Consider the following 16,198-nt stretch of genomic DNA (forward strand, 5'->3'; position numbering starts at 1 on the left):
GGTGTGGATAACGTCACTCACCATCACTCTGAACGTACTCCACAACCGGTGTGGATAACGTCACTCACCATCACTCTGAACGTACTCCACAACCGGTGTGGATAACGTCACTCACCATCACTCTGAACGTACTCCACAACCGGTGTGGGTAACGTCACTCACCATCACTCTGAACGTTCTCCACAATCGGTGTGGATAACATCACTCACCATCACTCTGAACGTACTCCACAATCTACTAGTATAATGTCACTCACCATCACTCTGAACGTACTCCACAACCGGTGTGGATAACATCACTCACAATCACTCTGAACGTACTCCACAATCTACATGGATAACGTCACTCACCATCACTCTGAACGTACTCCACAACCGGTGTGGGTAACGTCACTCACCATCACTCTGAACGTACCCCACAATCTACATGGATAACGTCACTCACCATCACTCTGAACGTACTCCACAACCGGTGTGGATAACGTCACTCACCATCACTCTGAACGTACTCCACAACCGGTGTGGATAACGTCACTCACCATCACTCTGAACGTACTCCACAATCTACATGGATAACGTCACTCACCATCACTCTGAACGTACTCCACAACCGGTGTGGATAACGTCACTCACCATCACTCTGAACGTACTCCACAACCGGTGTGGATAACGTCACTCACCATCACTCTGAACGTACTCCACAACCGGTGTGGCTAACTTCACTCACCATCACTCTGAACGTACTCCACAACCGGTGTGGATAACATCACTCACCATCACTCTGAACGTACTCCACAATCTACTAGTATAATGTCACTCACCATCACTCTGAACGTACTCCACAACCGGTGTGGATAACGTCACTCACCATCACTCTGAACGTACTCCACAACCGGTGTGGATAACGTCACTCACCATCACTCTGAACGTACTCCACAACCGGTGTGGATAACGTCACTCACCATCACTCTGAACGTACTCCACAACCGGTGTGGATAACGTCACTCACCATCACTCTGAACGTACTCCACAACCGGTGTGGATAACATCACTCACCATCACTCTGAACGTACTCCACAACCGGTGTGGATAACGTCACTCACCATCACTCTGAACGTACTCCACAACCGGTGTGGATAACGTCACTCACCATCACTCTGAACGTACTCCACAACCGGTGTGGATAACGTCACTCACCATCACTCTGAACGTACTCCACAACCGGTGTGGATAACATCACTCACCATCACTCTGAACGTACTCCACAATCTACTAGTATAACGTCACTCACCATCACTCTGAACGTACTCCACAACCGGTGTGGATAACGTCACTCACCATCACTCTGAACGTACTCCACAATCTACATGGATAACATCACTCACCATCACTCTGAACGTACTCCACAACCGGTGTGGATAACATCACTCACCATCACTCTGAACGTACTCCACAATCTACTAGTATAATGTCACTCACCATCACTCTGAACGTACTCCACAACCGGCGTGGATAACGTCACTCACCATCACTCTGAACGTAATCCACAACCGGTGTGGATAACGTCACTCACCATCACTCTGAACGTACTCCACAACCGGTGTGGATAACGTCACTCACCATCACTCTGAACGTACTCCACAACCGGTGTGGATAACATCACTCACCATCACTCTGAACGTACTCCACAATCTACATGGATAACGTCACTCACCATCACTCTGAACGTACTCCACACCCGGTGTGGGTAACATCACTCACCATCACTCTGAACGTACTCCACAATCTGCATGGATAACATCACTCACCATCACTCTGAACGTACTCCACAACCGGTGTGGATAACGTCACTCACCATCACTCTGAACGTACTCCACAACCGGTGTGGATAACGTCACTCACCATCACTCTGAACGTACTCCACAACCGGTGTGGATAACGTCACTCACCATCACTCTGAACGTACTCCACAACCGGTGTGGATAACGTCACTCACCATCACTCTGAACGTACTCCACAACCGGTGTGGATAACATCACTCACCATCACTCTGAACGTACTCCACAATCTACATGGATAACGTCACTCACCATCACTCTGAACGTACTCCACAACCGGTGTGGATAACGTCACTCACCATCACTCTGAACGTACTCCACAACCGGTGTGGATAACGTCACTCACCATCACTCTGAACGTACTCCACAACCGGTGTGGATAACGTCACTCACCATCACTCTGAACGTACTCCACAACCGGTGTGGATAACGTCACTCACCATCACTCTGAACGTACTCCACAACCGGTGTGGATAACATCACTCACCATCACTCTGAACGTACTCCACAACCGGTGTGGATAACGTCACTCACCATCACTCTGAACGTACTCCACAACCGGTGTGGATAACGTCACTCACCATCACTCTGAACGTACTCCACAACCGGTGTGGGTAACGTCACTCACCATCACTCTGAACGTTCTCTACAATCGGTGTGGATAACATCACTCACCATCACTCTGAACGTACTCCACAATCTACTAGTATAATGTCACTCACCATCACTCTGAACGTACTCCACAACCGGCGTGGATAACGTCACTCACCATCACTCTGAACGTACTCCACAACCGGTGTGGATAACGTCACTCACCATCACTCTGAACGTACTCCACAACCGGTGTGGATAACATCACTCACCATCACTCTGAACGTACTCCACAATCTACATGGATAACCTCACTCACGATCACTCTGAACGTACTCCACACCCGGTGTGGGTAACATCACTCACCATCACTCTGAACGTACTCCACAATCTGCATGGATAACATCACTCACCATCACTCTGAACGTACTCCACAACCGGTGTGGATAACGTCACTCACCATCACTCTGAACGTACTCCACAACCGGTGTGGATAACATCACTCACCATCACTCTGAACGTACTCCACAATCTACTAGTATAATGTCACTCACCATCACTCTGAACGTACTCCACAACCGGTGTGGATAACATCACTCACAATCACTCTGAATGTACTCCACAATCTACATGAATAACGTCACTCACCATCACTCTGAACGTACTCCACAACCGGTGTGGATAACGTCACTCACCATCACTCTGAACGTACTCCACAACCGGTGTGGATAACGTCACTCACCATCACTCTGAACGTACTCCACAATCTACATGGATAACGTCACTCACCATCACTCTGAACGTACTCCACAACCGGTGTGGGTAACGTCACTCACCATCACTCTGAACGTACTCCACAATCTACATGGATAACGTCACTCACCATCACTCTGAACGTACTCCACAACCGGTGTGGATAACGTCACTCACCATCACTCTGAACGTACTCCACAACCGGTGTGGATAACGTCACTCACCATCACTCTGAACGTACTCCACAACCGGTGTGGATAACATCACTCACCATCACTCTGAACGTACTCCACAATCGGTGTGGATAACGTCACTCACCATCACTCTGAACGTACTCCACAACCGGTGTGGATAACGTCACTCACCATCACTCTGAACGTACTCCACAATCTACATGGATAACATCACTCACCATCACTCTGAACGTACTCCACAATCTGTGTGGATAACATCACTCACCATCACTCTGAACGTACTCCACAACCGGTGTGGATAACATCACTCACCAGCACTCTGAACGTACTCCACAACCGGTGTGGATAACGTCACTCACCATCACTCTGAACGTACTCCACAACCGGTGTGGATAACGTCACTCACCATCACTCTGAACGTACTCCACAACCGGTGTGGATAACGTCACTCACCATCACTCTGAACGTACTCCACAACCGGTGTGGATAACGTCACTCACCATCACTCTGAACGTACTCCACAACCGGTGTGGATAACGTCACTCACCATCACTCTGAACGTACTCCACAACCGGTGTGGATAACATCACTCACCATCACTCTGAACGTACTCCACAACCGGTGTGGATAACGTCACTCACCATCACTCTGAACGTACTCCACAACCGGTGTGGATAACGTCACTCACCATCACTCTGAACGTACTCCACAACCGGTGTGGATAACGTCACTCACCATCACTCTGAACGTACTCCACAACCGGTGTGGATAACGTCACTCACCATCACTCTGAACGTACTCCACAACCGGTGTGGATAACGTCACTCACCATCACTCTGAACGTACTCCACAACCGGTGTGGATAACGTCACTCACCATCACTCTGAACGTACTCCACAATCTACATGGATAACGTCACTCACCATCACTCTGAACGTACTCCACAACCGGTGTGGGTACTCCCATCACTTGAACGTCACTCACTCACCATCACTCTGAACGTACTCCACAACCGGTGTGGATAACGTCACTCACCATCACTCTGAACGTACTCCACAACCGGTGTGGATAACGTCACTCACCATCACTCTGAACGTACTCCACAACCGGTGTGGATAACGTCACTCACCATCACTCTGAACGTACTCCACAACCGGTGTGGGTATAACGTTGTCACTCACCATCACTCTGAACGTACTCCACAAACCGTGTGGTAACGTCTGGATAACTCACTCACATCACTCTGAACTACTCCACAACCGGTGTGGATAACGTCACTCACCATCACTCTGAACGTACTCCACAACCGGTGTGGATAACGTCACTCACCATCACTCTGAACGTACTCCACAACCGGTGTGGATAACGTCACTCACCATCACTCTCTGAACGTACTCCACAACCGGTGTGGATAACGTCACTCACCATCACTCTGAACGTACTCCACAACCGGTGTGGATAACGTCACTCACCATCACTCTGAACGTACTCCACAACCGGTGTGGATAACGTCACTCACCATCACTCTGAACGTACTCCACAACCGGTGTGGATAACGTCACTCACCATCACTCTGAACGTACTCCACAATCTACATGGATAACATCACTCACCATCACTCTGAACGTACTCCACAATCGGTGTGGATAACATCACTCACCATCACTCTGAACGTACTCCACAATCTGTGTGGATAACATCACTCACCATCACTCTGAACGTACTCCACAACCGGTGTGGATAACGTCACTCACCATCACTCTGAACGTACTCCACAACCGGTGTGGATAACATCACTCACCATCACTCTGAACGTACTCCACAATCTACTAGTATAATGTCACTCACCATCACTCTGAACGTACTCCACAACCGGTGTGGATAACATCACTCACCATCACTCTGAACGTACTCCACAACCGGTGTGGATAACGTCACTCACCATCACTCTGAACGTACTCCACAACCGGTGTGGATAACGTCACTCACCATCACTCTGAACGTACTCCACAACCGGTGTGGATAACGTCACTCACCATCACTCTGAACGTACTCCACAATCTACATGGATAACGTCACTCACCATCACTCTGAACGTACTCCACAACCGGTGTGGATAACGTCACTCACCATCACTCTGAACGTACTCCACAACCGGTGTGGATAACGTCACTCACTCACATCACTCTGAACGTACTCCACAACCGGTGTGGATAACGTCACTCACCATCACTCTGAACGTACTCCACAACCGGTGTGGGTAACGTCACTCACCATCACTCTGAACGTACTCCACAACCGGTGTGGATAACATCACTCACCATCACTCTGAACGTACTCCACAATCTGTGGATAACGTCACTCACCATCACTCTGAACGTACTCCACAACCGGTGTGGATAACGTCACTCACCATCACTCTGAACGTACTCCACAACCGGTGTGGATAACGTCACTCACCATCACTCTGAACGTACTCCACAACCGGTGTGGATAACGTCACTCACCATCACTCTGAACGTACTCCACAACCGGTGTGGATAACGTCACTCACCATCACTCTGAACGTACTCCACAACCGGTGTGGATAACGTCACTCACCATCACTCTGAACGTACTCCACAACCGGTGTGGATAACGTCACTCACCATCACTCTGAACGTACTCCACAACCGGTGTGGATAACGTCACTCACCATCACTCTGAACGTACTCCACAACCGGTGTGGATAACGTCACTCACCATCACTCTGAACGTACTCCACAACCGGTGTGGATAACGTCACTCACCATCACTCTGAACGTACTCCACAACCGGTGTGGATAACGTCACTCACCATCACTCTGAACGTACTCCACAACCGGTGTGGATAACGTCACTCACCATCACTCTGAACGTTACTCACAACTTGGACTAACTGGTCATCACTCACCATCACTCTGAACGTACTCCACAACCGGTGTGGATAACGTCACTCACCATCACTCTGAACGTACTCCACAACCGGTGTGGATAACGTCACTCACCATCACTCTGAACGTACTCCACAATCTACATGGATAACGTCACTCACCATCACTCTGAACGTACTCCACAACCGGTGTGGATAACGTCACTCACCATCACTCTGAACGTACTCCACAACCGGTGTGGATAACGTCACTCACCATCACTCTGAACGTACTCCACAATCCGTGTGGATAACGTCACTCACCATCACTCTGAACGTACTCCACAACCGGTGTGGATAACGTCACTCACCATCACTCTGAACGTACTCCACAACCGGTGTGGATAACGTCACTCACCATCACTCTGAACGTACTCCACAACCGGTGTGGATAACGTCACTCACCATCACTCTGAACGTACTCCACAACCGGTGTGGATAACATCACTCACCATCACTCTGAACGTACTCCACAATCTACTAGTATAATGTCACTCACCATCACTCTGAACGTACTCCACAACCGGTGTGGATAACGTCACTCACCATCACTCTGAACGTACTCACAACTGGATAACTCACTCACCATCACTCTGAACGTACTCCACAACCGGTGTGGATAACGTCACTCACCATCACTCTGAACGTACTCCACAACCGTACTCCACCATCACTCCGGTGTGGATAACCTCACCATACTCTGAAGACTCACAACCGGTGTGGATAACGTCACTCACCATCACTCTGAACGTACTCCACAACCGGTGTGGATAACGTCACTCACCATCACTCTGAACGTACTCCACAACCGGTGTGGATAACACTCACATCACTCCATCACTCTGTAACGTACCCATCCCTGAACGTACTCCACAACCGGTGTGGATAACGTCACTCACCATCACTCTGAACGTACTCCACAACCGGTGTGGATAACGTCACTCACCATCACTCTGAACGTACTCCACAACCGGTGTGGATAACGTCACTCACCATCACTCTGAACGTACTCCACAACCGGTGTGGATAACGTCACTCACCATCACTCTGAACGTACTCCACAATCTACTAGTATAAAGTCACTCACCATCACTCTGAACGTACTCCACAACCGGTGTGGATAACGTCACTCACCATCACTCTGAACGTACTCCACAACCGGTGTGGATAACGTCACTCACCATCACTCTGAACGTACTCCACAACCGGTGTGGATAACGTCACTCACCATCACTCTGAACGTACTCCACAACGTGGATAACTCACTCACCATCACTCTGAACGTACTCCACAACCGGTGTGGATAACGTCACTCACCATCACTCTGAACGTACTCCACAACCGGTGTGGATAACTCACTCACCATCACTCTGAACGTACTCCACAACCGGTGGATAATCACTCACCATCACTCTGAACGTACTCCACAACCGGTGTGGATAACGTCACTCACCATCACTCTGAACGTACTCCACAACCGGTGTGGATAACGTCACTCACCATCACTCTGAACGTACTCCACAACGGTGTGGTAACTTGGATAACTCACTCACCATCACTCTGAACGTACTCCACAACCGGTGTGGATAACGTCACTCACCATCACTCTGAACGTACTCCACAACCGGTGTGGATAACTACTCACCATCACTCTGAACGTACTCCACAACCGGTGTGGATAACGTCACTCACCATCACTCTGAACGTACTCCACAACTGTGTCACTCCCATCACTCTGAACGTACTCCACACCGGTGTGTAACGTCACTCACCATCACTCTGAACGTCACTCCCATCACCTCAACGTACTCACAACCGTTGGATAACGTCACTCACCATCACTCTGAACGTACTCCACAACCGGTGTGGATAACGTCACTCACCATCACTCTGAACGTACTCCACAACCGGTGTGTAACTCACTCACCATCACTCTGAACGTACTCCACACCTGGATAACGTCACTCACCATCACTCTGAACGTACTCCACAACCGGTGTGGTAACGTCACTCCCATCACTCTGAACGTACTCCACAACCGGTGTGGATAACGTCACTCACCATCACTCTGAACGTACTCCACAACCGGTGTGGATAACGTCACTCACCATCACTCTGAACGTACTCCACAACCGGTGTGGATAACGTCACTCACCATCACTCTGAACGTACTCCACAACCGGTGTGGATAACGTCACTCACCATCACTCTGAACGTACTCCACAACCGGTAACTCACTCACCATATGGTATAACGATAACGTCACTCACCATCACTCTGAACGTACTCCACAACCGGTGTGGATAACGTCACTCACCATCACTCTGAACGTACTCCACAACCGGTGTGGATAACGTCACTCACCATCACTCTGAACGTACTCCACAACCGGTGTGGATAACGTCACTCACCATCACTCTGAACGTACTCCACAACCGGTGTGGATAACGTCACTCACCATCACTCTGAACGTACTCCACAACCGGTGTGGATAACGTCACTCACCATCACTCTGAACGTACTCCACAACCGGTGTGGATAACGTCACTCACCATCACTCTGAACGTACTCCACAATCTACATGGATAACATCACTCACCATCACTCTGAACGTACTCCACAATCTGTGTGGATAACATCACTCACCATCACTCTGAACGTACTCCACAATCGGTGTGGATAACGTCACTCACCATCACTCTGAACGTACTCCACAACCGGTGTGGGTAACTTCACTCACCATCACTCTGAACGTACTCCACAAACGGTGTGGATAACGTCACTCACCATCACTCTGAACGTACTCCACAACCGGTGTGGACTACTGGTAAGTCACTCACCATCACTCTGAACGTACTCCACAACCGGTGTGGATAACGTCACTCACCATCACTCTGAACGTACTCCACAACCGGTGTGGATAACGTCACTCACCATCACTCTGAACGTACTCCACAACCGGTGTGGATAACGTCACTCACCATCACTCTGAACGTACTCCACAACCGGTGTGGATAACGTCACTCACCATCACTCTGAACGTACTCCACAACCGGTGTGGATAACGTCACTCACCATCACTCTGAACGTACTCCACAACCGGTGTGGATAACGTCACTCACCATCACTCTGAACGTCACTCACAACCGGTGTGGATAACGTCACTCACCATCACTCTGAACGTACTCCACAACCGGTGTGGATAACGTCACTCACCATCACTCTGAACGTACTCCACAACCGGTGTGGATAACGTCACTCACCATCACTCTGAACGTACTCCACAACCGGTGTGGATAACATCACTCACCATCACTCTGAACGTACTCCACAACCGGTGTGGATAACGTCACTCACCATCACTCTGAACGTACTCACAACCTGGATAACGTCACTCACCATCACTCTGAACGTATCCACAACCGGTGTGGATAACGTCACTCACCATCACTCTGAACGTACTCCACAACCGGTGTGGATAACGTCACTCACCATCACTCTGAACGTACTCCACAACCTGGATAACGTCACTCACCATCACTCTGAACGTACTCCACAACCGGTGTGGATAACGTCACTCACCATCACTCTGAACGTACTCCACAACCTGTGGATAACGTCACTCACCATCACTCTGAACGTACTCCACAACCGGTGTGGATAACGTCACTCACCATCACTCTGAACGTACTCCACAACCGGTGTGGATAACGTCACTCACCATCACTCTGAACGTACTCCACAATCTCCGGTGTGGATAATGTCACTCACCATCACTCTGAACGTACTCCACAACCGGTGTGGATAACGTCACTCACCATCACTCTGAACGTACTCCACAACCGGTGTGGATAACGTCACTCACCATCACTCTGAACGTACTCCACAACCGGTGTGGATAACGTCACTCACCATCACTCTGAACGTACTCCACAACCGGTGTGGATAACGTCACTCACCATCACTCTGAACGTACTCCACAATCTACATGGATAACGTCACTCACCATCACTCTGAACGTACTCCACAACCGGTGTGGATAACTTCACTCACCATCACTCTGAACGTACTCCACAACCGGTGTGGATAACGTCACTCACCATCACTCTGAACGTACTCCACAATCTACATGGATAACGTCACTCACCATCGCTCTGAACGTACTCCACAACCGGTGTGGTTATCGTCACTCACCATCACTCTGAACGTACTCCACAACCGGAGTGGATAACGTCACTCACCATCACTCTGAACGTACTCCACAACCGGTGTGGATAACGTCACTCACCATCACTCTGAACGTACTCCACATCCGGTGTGGATAACATCACTCACCATCACTCTGAATGTACTCCACAATCTACATGAATAACGTCACTCACCATCACTCTGAACGTACTCCACAACCGGTGTGGATAACGTCACTCACCATCACTCTGAACGTACTCCACAATCTACATGGATAACGTCACTCACCATCACTCTGAACGTACTCCACAACCGGTGTGGATAACGTCACTCACCATCACTCTGAACGTACTCCACAACCGGTGTGGATAACGTCACTCACCATCACTCTGAACGTACTCCACAATCTACATGGATAACGTCACTCCCCATCGCTCTGAACGTACTCCACAACCGGTGTGGATAACGTCACTCACCATCACTCTGAACGTACTCCACAACCGGTGTGGATAACGTCACTCACCATCACTCTGAACGTACTCCACAACCGGTGTGGATAACGTCACTCACCATCACTCTGAACGTACTCCACAACCGGTGTGGATAACGTCACTCACCATCACTCTGAACGTACTCCACAACCGGTGTGGATAACGTCACTCACCATCACTCTGAACGTACTCCACAACCGGTGTGGATAACGTCACTCACCATCACTCTGAACGTACTCCACAACCGGTGTGGATAACGTCACTCACCATCACTCTGAACGTACTCCACAACCGGTGTGGATAACGTCACTCACCATCACTCTGAACGTACTCCACAACCGGTGTGGATAACGTCACTCACCATCACTCTGAACGTACTCCACAACGTGGATAACGTCACTCACCATCACTCTGAACGTACTCCACAACCGGTGTGGATAACGTCACTCACCATCACTCTGAACGTACTCCACAACCGGTGTGGATAACGTCACTCACCATCACTCTGAACGTACTCCACAATCTACATGGATAACGTCACTCACCATCACTCTGAACGTACTCCACAACCGGTGTGGATAACGTCACTCACCATCACTCTGAACGTACTCCACAACCGGTGTGGATAACGTCACTCACCATCACTCTGAATAACGTACTCCACAATCTACATGGATAACTCACTCACCATCACTCTGAACGTACTCCACAACCGGTGTGGATAACTCACTCACCATCACTCTGAACGTACTCCACAACCGGTGTGGATAACGTCACTCACCATCACTCTGAACGTACTCCACAACCGGTGTGGATAACGTCACTCACCATCACTCTGAACGTACTCCACAACCGGTGTGGATAACATCACTCACCATCACTCTGAACGTACTCCACAATCCTGTATAACGTCACTCACCATCACTCTGAACGTACTCCACAACCGGTGTGGATAACGTCACTCACCATCACTCTGAACGTACTCCACAATCTACATGGATAACGTCACTCACCATCACTCTGAACGTACTCCACAACCGGTGTGGATAACGTCACTCACCATCACTCTGAACGTACTCCACAACCGGTGTGGATAACGTCACTCACCATCGCTCTGAACTTACTCCACAATCTGCATGGATAACGTCACTCACCATCACTCTGAATGTACTCCACAACCGGTGTGGATAACGTCACTCACCATCACTCTGAACGTACTCCACAACCGGTGTGGATAACGTCACTCACCATCACTCTGAACGTACTCCACAACCGGTGTGGATAACGTCACTCACCATCACTCTGAACGTACTCCACAACCGGTGTGGATAACGTCACTCACCATCACTCTGAACGTACTCCACAACCGGTGTGGATAACGTCACTCACCATCACTCTGAACGTACTCCACAACCGGTGTGGATAACGTCACTCACCATCACTCTGAACGTACTCCACATCCGGTGTGGATAACATCACTCACCATCACTCTGAACGTACTCCACATCCGGTGTGGATAACATCACTCACCATCACTCTGAACGTACTCCACAACCGGTGTGGATAACGTCACTCACCATCACTCTGAACGTACTCCACAACCGGTGTGGATAACGTCACTCACCATCACTCTGAACGTACTCCACAACCGGTGTGGATAACATCACTCACCATCACTCTGAACGTACTCCACAATCTACATGGATAACGTCACTCACCATCACTCTGAACGTACTCCACAACCGGTGTGGATAACGTCACTCACCATCACTCTGAACGTACTTCAGAATCTACATGGATAACATCACTCACCATCACTCTGAACGTACTCCACAACCGGTGTGGATAACATCACTCACCATCACTCTGAACGTACTCCACAACCGGTGTGGATAACGTCACTCACCATCACTCTGAACGTACTCCACAACCGGTGTGGATAACGTCACTCACCATCACTCTGAACGTACTCCACAACCGGTGTGGATAACGTCACTCACCATCACTCTGAACGTACTCCACAACCGGAGTGGATAACGTCACTCACCGTCACTCTGAACGTACTCCACAACCGGTGTGGATAACGTCACTCACCATCACTCTGAACGTACTCCACAACCGGTGTGGATAACATCACTCACCATCACTCTGAACGTACTCCACAACCGGTGTGGATAACGTCACTCACCATCACTCTGAACGTACTCCACAACCGGTGTGGATAACGTCACTCACCATCACTCTGAACGTACTCCACAACCGGTGTGGATAACATCACTCACCATCACTCTGAACGTACTCCACAACCGGTGTGGATAACGTCACTCACCATCACTCTGAACGTACTCCACAACCGGTGTGGATAACGTCACTCACCATCACTCTGAACGTACTCCACAACCGGTGTGGATAACGTCACTCACCATCACTCTGAACGTACTCCACAATCTACTAGGATAACGTCACTCACCATCACTCTGAACGTACTCCACAACCGGTGTGGATAACGTCACTCACCATCACTCTGAACGTACTCCACAATCTACATGGATAACGTCACTCACCATCACTCTGAACGTACTCCACAACCGGTGTGGATAACGTCACTCACCATCACTCTGAACGTACTCCACAACCGGTGTGGATAACGTCACTCACCATCACTCTGAACGTACTCCACAACCGGTGTGGATAACGTCACTCACCATCACTCTGAACGTACTCCACAACCGGTGTGGATAACGTCACTCACCATCACTCTGAACGTACTCCACAACCGGTGTGGATAACGTCACTCACCATCACTCTGAACGTACTCCACAACCGGTGTGGATAACGTCACTCCCATCACTCTGAACGTACTCCACAACGGTGTGGATAACGTCACTCACCATCACTCTGAACGTACTCCACAACCGGTGTGGATAACGTCACTCACCATCACTCTGAACGTACTCCACAACCGGTGTGGATAACGTCACTCACCATCACTCTGAACGTACTCCACAACCGGTGTGGATAACGTCACTCACCATCACTCTGAACGTACTCCACAACCGGTGTGGATAACGTCACTCACCATCACTCTGAACGTACTCCACAACCGGTGTGGATAACGTCACTCACCATCACTCTGAACGTACTCCACAACCGGAGTGGATAACATCACTCACCATCACTCTGAACGTTCTCCACAGCCGGTGTGGATAACGTCACTCACCATCACTCTGAACGTACTCCACAACCGGTGTGGATAACGTCACTCACCATCACTCTGAACGTACTCCACAACCGGTGTGGATAACGTCACTCACTATCACTCTGAACCTACTCCACAACCGGAGTGGATAACGTCACTCACCATCACTCTGAACGTACTCCACAATCTACATGGACAACGTTACTCACCATCACTCTGAACGTACTCCACAACCGGTGTGGATAACGTCACCCCCCATCGCTCTGAACATACTCCACAACCGGTGTGGTTATCGTCACTCACCATCACTCTGAACGTACTCCACAACCGGTGTGGATAACGTCACTCACCATCACTCTGAACGTACTCCACAACCTACATGGACAACGTTACTCACCATCACTCTGAACGTACTCCACAACCGGTGTGGGTAACGTTACTCACCACTACTTTGAACTTTCACTCACTTTCAAGAATTCTGCAACACATGTTCTCAGCTACGATGGCGCTCGACAGCGACTCCTTTGAGCTCATCTGCGGAAACGGCTGAATTTCTACCTTTAATGTCGCCCTTTCTCCTTCGCAAAGCGGGTGGGATTCTGCTGAGGACCCTGACCCAGGGTCACACTCAAACTTCAGTAATTTGAGACTGTGGGTCCTGCTCCCATCGCCTCACGAGCAGCAGCTTTTCAATATCCCAAGGACACAGCCTAGAACACAAACTCGCCCTCGGGGTTCCGAGGCTTTGCAGCCCTGTGGATGAGATGATTTTAAGCCAGAGCCTCTGAATGAAGAATTGTGGGAGAAAACGGAATGGCGGAGCAGCTGTCAGGGGCTCTGTACTCGGTGAATTGTGCGCTTTCACTCTTTCTCTCATTGGTTGGGTAAAGTTGTTGCCGATTCTCGAGTTGGAGAATTCAGGAATGAAAAGCAATCCAGCAGACTTTTACACTGTAATCAGTGGGTTGTTTGCCTTTGTTGTTCTCTCCTCTCACTGTGAAAGGCAGACACCTCTCTGTCCCTCTGTTAGAGAGACTGTAGTACGTCGAACTGTCAGGTGAGCGATTAGTTTTTGTTGTGCTGCAGGTCATGGTCTGCCTTGGGGCTTTGCTGTTGCCTGCCTGTTGGGTGGAGGGTGCGGATGGTTTTTATGCTGCAGTAGGTGTGGGGGGAGGGCGTTGCTTGCTGCTGCTTGTGCGTGGGGCAGGCTTTGGGGTTCTAATGTTTTACTGTCATTCACTCTTCTGTTTCGTGGATGTCTGTGAAGGACAAGAATTTCACATCGTATATTGTATACATTCTCTGATATTAAATATATCAATGGACGTTGCAAAACTTGTCTTCTTTTACACATGCATTGTTTGTTTGTCTTTATGTTTTTTTTGTGGGTTATATTGTAACTCTGCATTTTTCCTGTAAATGCCTGCAAGAAAATGAATCTCAAGGTAGTAATAGTTACATATATGTACTTTAATAAAGTTTCTTTGAGCTTTGTGTTTGAGGTAAGGAGCCGATAGCTCCCTGCTAACGGGTGCTACAACTGGAGTAGTGGCTGATCTCAGAGCCGGTGAGGCACTTGAACCAGAGTCAGTGTCTGCCTTCCTGGTGAACACACGAGTTGCGTGGGACCATTCCTGACATCTTTGCACTCTTCCCCTCTGTAAAGAAACCTGCGTTCCTGTAGTGCCGGAGGTCATCCCAGTGAGCTGTCAGCCAATGAGCTGCGTATAAAGAAATTTACTTGTAAATTAATGAGTGCAACAGCTGATTTTAACACAGCAAGATCTCACAAACAGCAATAATAACCTCAGTTGGGTTGGTGATGTTGACCAGAAGGTGAACATGGGCTGTGGCAATAGTGGGGGAATTTAGGACCAGAGGGCACAGCCTCAGAATAGAAGAGAGATGAGGAGGAATATCTTTAGCCAGAGAGCGGTGAATTGCCATGGATGACCGTGATACCCAAGTAATTGTGTATATTTAAAACGGAGATTG

This window comes from Mobula hypostoma, chromosome 14 (genome assembly GCF_963921235.1).
Source record: "Mobula hypostoma chromosome 14, sMobHyp1.1, whole genome shotgun sequence".
Taxonomy (NCBI): domain Eukaryota; kingdom Metazoa; phylum Chordata; class Chondrichthyes; order Myliobatiformes; family Myliobatidae; genus Mobula; species Mobula hypostoma.